We start from the raw sequence: 6,682 nt of genomic DNA on the forward strand, positions 1-6,682 counted from the left end.
GCCCCTTCTGCACACAGGGGGCAATTGGGGTGGCAGGACGGGGTGCTGGGATGCAGCTGGCTCTGGGGTGGGATGTGTCAGCAGCCAAGTAGAACGGAGGCAGCCAGCTCTGGGGGCATCGGGGCTAGGGATCCAGGTCTGTGCTGCGGCTGGCTCTGGGGGGGGCTGTGCCAGTGGCCGAGTAGAACAGATGCAGCTGGCTCTGGGGTGGGGCAGGGGCTGGGGATACAAAGCCAGGCGCTGGGGTGCAGCCAGCTCTGGGGTGGGGGGTGTCAGCGGCTGAGTAGAGCAGAGATGCGGCTGCCTCTGGAGTGGGGCCTTGGGCCCTGGGGACACAGGACTGCAGGGCGGCTGGCTCTGGGGTGGGACACACCAGCAGCCCAGTAGAACAGATGTATCGGCTGGGCGGGGTTGGGGCCTGGGCTCCAGGTCCCTGCTCTGCCGGGGGCTGCAGCTCCAGGATGCTCCTCTCCCCCGGTCCCCCAGGACCACCCGGGCTCCCGCAGCCGCGCTCTGGTCCCGACGTGCTCTGAGGCAGGGAGTTTCCCACAATGCACCTCTTCCCCATCTCCCAGGAGCCGGCTGGGAGCTGCAGTGCGGCCTGGCCCCCCCCGCGCAGGGCCCTGGGCGGTGAAGGAGCTGCCGCCGGGGGCGGGGGGGGCCGTGCTTCACAGGCCAAAGTTTTGGGGGTGGAAGGACCCAGGGCCTTTCCTCTGGGTCCAGGCACTTGTCCAGGCCCTGGCAGCCTTTGCCTCGGCGTCACACGGAGTCGGGGCCCGGGGGTGATGTAGTCCCCTCGCTCACAGGTGATCAGCAGCCTCGGTAGTGTATTAATATTTCACTCCTGTTGTTGCCTTTGTCGCCATCTGGTTCTTACGTGGCTCCCGTGTCCCCGTCCTCGTCCCCGCTCCCGTTCCCGCTGCCATCGGTATTATTCTTGTAGGATATTGGTCTCGGGGCCGGGTCGGCGGCGATCCTCGGGTCGCCTCGCGGTGCTGCTGCTCTCGGCCCAGCGGGAGGCTGGGGGTCGCTGTAATAATGATGACGAGGAGGGTAGGATTGATCAGTGTTGTATGGAGAGGATTGATCGATCGTGATCCTGGCGGGAATGGGGAAGAGAAGAGCCGTGGCGATGGGGGTAGTGGTGAGCGTAGGAACGGCGATCGCAACGGGAGTAAGAATAGTAACAGTGTTATTACTGCTAGTATTATTACTACTGATCTTAGTAGTAGTGGTGATAGTGATAGTAATGATAATAGCAATAACAATATTACTACTGTCACTCTTGTTATTACCATCACTACTGGTAGTAATAGCAGTAGCAATGTTACTACTGTTACTATTATTATCACTGTTACTGTTAGTAGTAATAGCAATAACAATGTTACTATTATTGCTGTTACTCCCACTGCTAGTGTAGCTGCTACTAGTAATAGTAACATTGTTGTTGTTACTGGTAATAGTAGTGGTGGTGGTGGTAGTAACAATAGTAATAATAGCAACCTTGTTATTGTTGCTAGTAGTAGTAGTAATAATAATAGCAATATTAGTAGTAGTAATAACTATCATGATGACGATCATAGTTATGGTGGCCAAAATAATAGTAATATGATAATAGCACTAGTACTAGTAGGAACAGCAATAGCGACTTTCACGACGACGATGATGTTTATAGCAACGATGATGATCAGAGTAATGATGATCACAACAATAGTACTAATAGTACTAATAGTCACATTGCTATTCTGGCTATTACGACTAATCGTAACAGCAATGGTCGTAGTAATAGTACTAGTAGTGGCAGTAGTAACAACTATCATAATGATGACGATGGCCATAGTAATGACGACGGTCGTAAGAATGATGATAAAATAATACTACTACGGCTAGTAATACTCCTGCTAGTACTACTAGTACTAATGATCGTATCACCCGGGGGGGCGAACCTGGGAGAGCGACAGCCAGCCGAGCTCCCCGGGGTACTCGTTTGTGTAAAGCAGGGAGCGGCGCAGGGGAGAAGTGCAGCGGGAATGAAGATAATATTAGGACAGATCGTCTGAGTGCGATTTCTTTCTTTCTGGGTCTGTCTGTCGCACACCTGGGCTCGGGGGGTGGGGGGTGTCCTAGATGCCTGAGTTGTGGGACCGCGTGTGTCCTGGACACCTGGGTGGGGGGGGTTGTTTCCTGAAACCAATGTTGGATTCAGTTTGGGATGAGTTTCTCGGCGGACAATCCAGCTGGGATTGGCGTGTGCAGGTGGCTTCCCCGCCCCGCCCCCCCCCCCCCCCGGGGCGGGTGGTTCAACCAAAAGAGGGCGCCCCCCCCCCCCGTGTGTCGTGTGTTACAAACAAAAGTGGGGGTGGGGGTGTGCATGTGTGTGTGTTCAGGTGGCGTGGGGTGCCCTGTGGCTGTGCTTGTGCGCGTGTGTTCAGGCGGTGCAGGGTGCCCCGTGGTTGGTCCTGTGTGCGTGGTGGGTGTGTTGTGGGGTGCGTGCATGCGCGCGCGTGTGTGTGTGTAAGGCCCAGCTAGACATTGTTTTCCAGTCCAGTCATTTGTCTGCGCAGAATTTTATTTTTCCTCTAAAAACGATGCCGTGTTTGGGGGGATCATTTTCTTCATTTCAAGTCTGGCTGGGAGGTTTTTCTCCACGTCGGAATTTGTGGGTTGAAGAAACCAAGACGGGGCGAAGGGTGGGGAGTGTCTGCGCCAGGCGCCGCCCCCCAGTTCGGGGGCAGTTCTTGCTTTGAAAATGAAAAGCCCTAGGGGGTTCTTGGGTCTCCAACCCCAGCCAGGCTTTGCCTCCTTGGCTGGGCATGTGTGTCAGATGGGGTTTCTGAGCTGAACCTGGGGGTTGTGGGGCTTGGCTCGATATGAATTCCAGCTGAAATTGTGGGGGAGAGAGGTGTGCATGACAGAGAGATGCCTCTGGATTGTGTGTGTGTGTGTGTGTCCCGGACAGCTGGGGGGTGCGTGAGAGAGAGAGAGAGACAGAGATGCTTGGATTTGGGGGGGGGGGTGTCAAACACCTGGGCTTGGTGTACGTGTGCACTATACACTTGTTGCGTGTCTCAGACACTTGTGGGGGGTGTCCCATACGCCTCTTGCTCTGTGTGTGCGTGTCCAGAGCCAGAAAGACGGGCGAGGTTTGGATTTTAATTATTTTTCATTTGAAATATTTGAAGTATTGAATTATTTTAATTGCAGCTAGACTCCCCCCGCCGCGCCGCGGGTCTGCTTGCCGAAAGAGAGAAAAAGGGAAGGGAAGGGGAGGTTTTATGGAGGGGGGCCTGGAGGGAGAAAGTCTGGATTTTAGAGTGGGGGGTTGCTTTGCTTTATTTAAATTTCAGTTGGAAATAGTGCGTGCGTGCGCATGCGTGTGTGCATGTCTATACATGAAAGAGATGCCTAGATTTTTGTGTGCGTGCCCTGGGCACCTGGATTTTGTGTGTGTGTGTGTTTGCATTAGAGAGAAACACAAAATCCAGGTATCTTTGTCTCTAATGCAAACACGTGCGCGTGCGCACACACCTCCAGGTGTCCAGGACATGCACATCCAGGCACCTATGTGCCAGACACCTGGCCGGCGGGGGACACAGTGTGCGTCTGTGTTTACATGACAGAGGTGTCTGGAGTTTGTGTGCGTGTGCGCACATACGCACACATGTGTTTACATGAGAGATGCCTGGATTCTGCATGTGTGTGTGTGCGCACGCACACACGTGCACGTGCCTAAAAGACAAAACCCATCAGGCCTTAGGGTTGCTTTCCACTGGACTCTTGTTCCAGGCGGGGTCGTTAGTTCTTGCCCCCAGTGGCAGCGCGGGCGCAGGCCCATGCCGTGCTGCGCCACGCCGCACCGCGCCAGGCTCCTCCCTGGGGGGACGCCGGCCGCGCTCGTGGGGCCAAAGCACGAAGCGCGGAGGAGGCTCCTGACACCCCCTGCTCCGTCGCGGCGAGGGGCCCAGCTCCCGGCGCGGACGTGGGGGCACTTGGGGGACGAGGGATCATTTGACCGCGGCGGGGCGGCTTTTGTGCCGCGGGCCCCCGGGGGGACGAGGGATCATTTGACCGTGGCGGATCGGCTTGTCGCTCGCGGGCCCCGGAGCCGTCTCCGTGCCTCACGCCTTCGCCTGCGGTCGTCCGGGGACAGACGCCACACGAACTGGTCGAAGTGACTGGAAACCAGTGCAGCCCTGTGGCGGCACGCAAACTGCTTTCCAAATGGGCCACGCGGGTTGAAGAGCAGCCCGGACGGGTGCTGGGTCAGACTGAACTGGTTCAAGCTGAACCGGTTTGGTGCACTTCTGTCCCAGAGCCCCTCCGCGCTGACATTAACTCGCAGTCCTCCAGCATCCCAGGGTGCTTAGCGCCTCGCAGGGTGGGCGGGCTCGCCTTGGCCCAGGCTGCCTGCTCCAGCCGGGCAGGGCAGCATGCTCTAGCGCCCCCCGGCGCCTGGCCCGGCCCCCGCAGGCGTACGGCTGCATTTCCACAACCAGAAGCGAAGGTCTGCTCCCTTGCTCGGGGGTTCGGTCTCTGCAGCGGACGCCGGATCGATTCAGCCGCCGGCTTTTTGCTTCGCCGCGGCTTGTCCTTGTGCCGGCACGCGTGGAAACACGGACGGTCCAAATGGAGTCAACCGGTTTTTTGGCCTGTCCTTTGCCTTTAATAAACCGCCCTGCTAGAAGATGAAACTATTGGCTGAGCTGCTCTGGGCGTCCAATTTTTGCCTAAAAAAATTGGGGCTTTTCTATTTCTTTTTTTTTTTTTCCAAATGATTTCTTATGTCAGTCTTGTTGATTATTTCATTAGTATTAATTGATTTTTGCCTCTATTGCCTTACTTACTCTTCTTTCTTCTGTACCGTGCCCGGCTTCGTGGTGGGTTTGGGCTCGTGTCTCTTCGATAGCACATGCTTATTACTCGTGGATTTTGCTGTTAATTCTTTGTCGTATACTTTCATTAACAGATTTTTCCTTTTCTTTATTATTGTATACTTTTAGTACTGGATTTTTGCTAATATTTTTCCTTTATAATGAGATATGAGATATTCATGGATTTGTGCATTATTCTTTATCGTATACTTTTATTAGCGGGGTTTTGCTATTTATTGTCCATCGTATACTCTTATGAACGGATTTTTCCTTTTATTTATTCTTTACGGCATACTTTCAGCAGTGGATTTTTGCTGATATTTAGCCTTTGTAACATACTTTTTATTCTTGGATTTTTACTGTTATTTAATCATTATCATATCCTTTTATTAGTGGATTTTTGCTTTTATTTAGTCGTTATCGTGTATTTTGTATCCCTGGACTTTTGCTAATATTTACTCTGTATCGTATACTTTGTACTAACGGAGTTTTGCTCGCGCTTGTTCTTCATCATACACTTTTATTAACAAAGTTTTGCTGTTATTTATTCTATATAATATACTTCTAAGTAATCAATTTTTGCTTTTATTTATTCCTTCCCTTATGCTTTTTATTAATGCAATTTAGGTCTTATTTATTCTTTTTCATACGTGTTTATGAATGGAGTCGTGCTGTTTTGTAATCGCAGGCATATACTCTTTATTAGTGGATTTCTGCCATTATTTAGTCTTTATTGAATACTTTTTACTAATCCGTTCTTGCTATTTCTTCATCATACACTTGTTACCAATGGATTTTTAATTCTCTTTAGTCTATCATAATGCTTCTTATTAGCGGATCGTTACCGCCGCATCGATGTTTTATTAATGGCATTTTCCTAGTATTTGTTCTTTAGCACTTTCCTTTTTCTGACGGCGCCTTTGCTATGCTGCTATACTTTTACTAACGCATTTTTACTGCTTTGTACTCATTAGCGTCTGTTCGTTAGTGGGGGATTGAATCTTCCTTATATTCGTCGCATTTAAATTATTTCAATTCCAAAATATTGTTTTCTGCGCATGAGACCCCCCGCGTTCTTCCAGGCCCCGATTCTCGGAGAAGCCACGACACCGAGTCGCTGACGGCGTTTCCTGTTCACTGTAACGGGAAAATCTCGTCATCCGTAAGATCCCGGGGGCACCTGATGCGCCCCAGTGCTGACGGAGACGGACACCCCGGTGGGACTTGAACCCTGGGCCTGGCAGGTGGGTTGGAGGGTGGTGTGGGGCAGAGGGCCCCGATCCAGCCAGCCGTGGGGGCACGAAGGCCGTGGCTGGGGGTCCGGGCTGAGCGGATGCGGTGGTGATCCCGCTGCGCCGGGAGCTGGACGGGGACGGGGTCGAGTCACCGCTTGAACGTGCTGAACCTGGCCCAGGTCGGCAAGGCAGCCGGGGGCAGGGCCCAGGCCCCCAGCCCCCCGCTCTCACCCCTTGTCCCCAGACAGGGAGACAACCCAGGCGTCCGGGCCCAGCCCCCCCGGGGAAGAGGAACGGCCAGCAAATCCTCCTGTTAGCCCCCGCCTTCACTGCCCAGCGCGCACGGCGCTGTACGTGGGTCGTTCTCACCCTCTCCGCCTGGGGCAGACCCCAAGCTGGGGGGCGCGGGAGGAGAGCCCAGTCTCCCAGCTGCTTCCTGCCCTGTGGCCTCGGGTTGGGGGGAATCCAGGCTCCCAGGGGGTGGAGGCTCAGGGCCCGGGGTCCCTCTCCACCTCCTCCTCGCAGGCGTAGAAGTGCCGGAAGACGGTGTCAGGGGCCCCGCCGGCCTCCAGCCAG

Source organism: Alligator sinensis, unplaced genomic scaffold, assembly GCF_000455745.1.
Source record: "Alligator sinensis unplaced genomic scaffold, ASM45574v1 scaffold1302_1, whole genome shotgun sequence".
Classification (NCBI taxonomy): domain Eukaryota; kingdom Metazoa; phylum Chordata; order Crocodylia; family Alligatoridae; genus Alligator; species Alligator sinensis.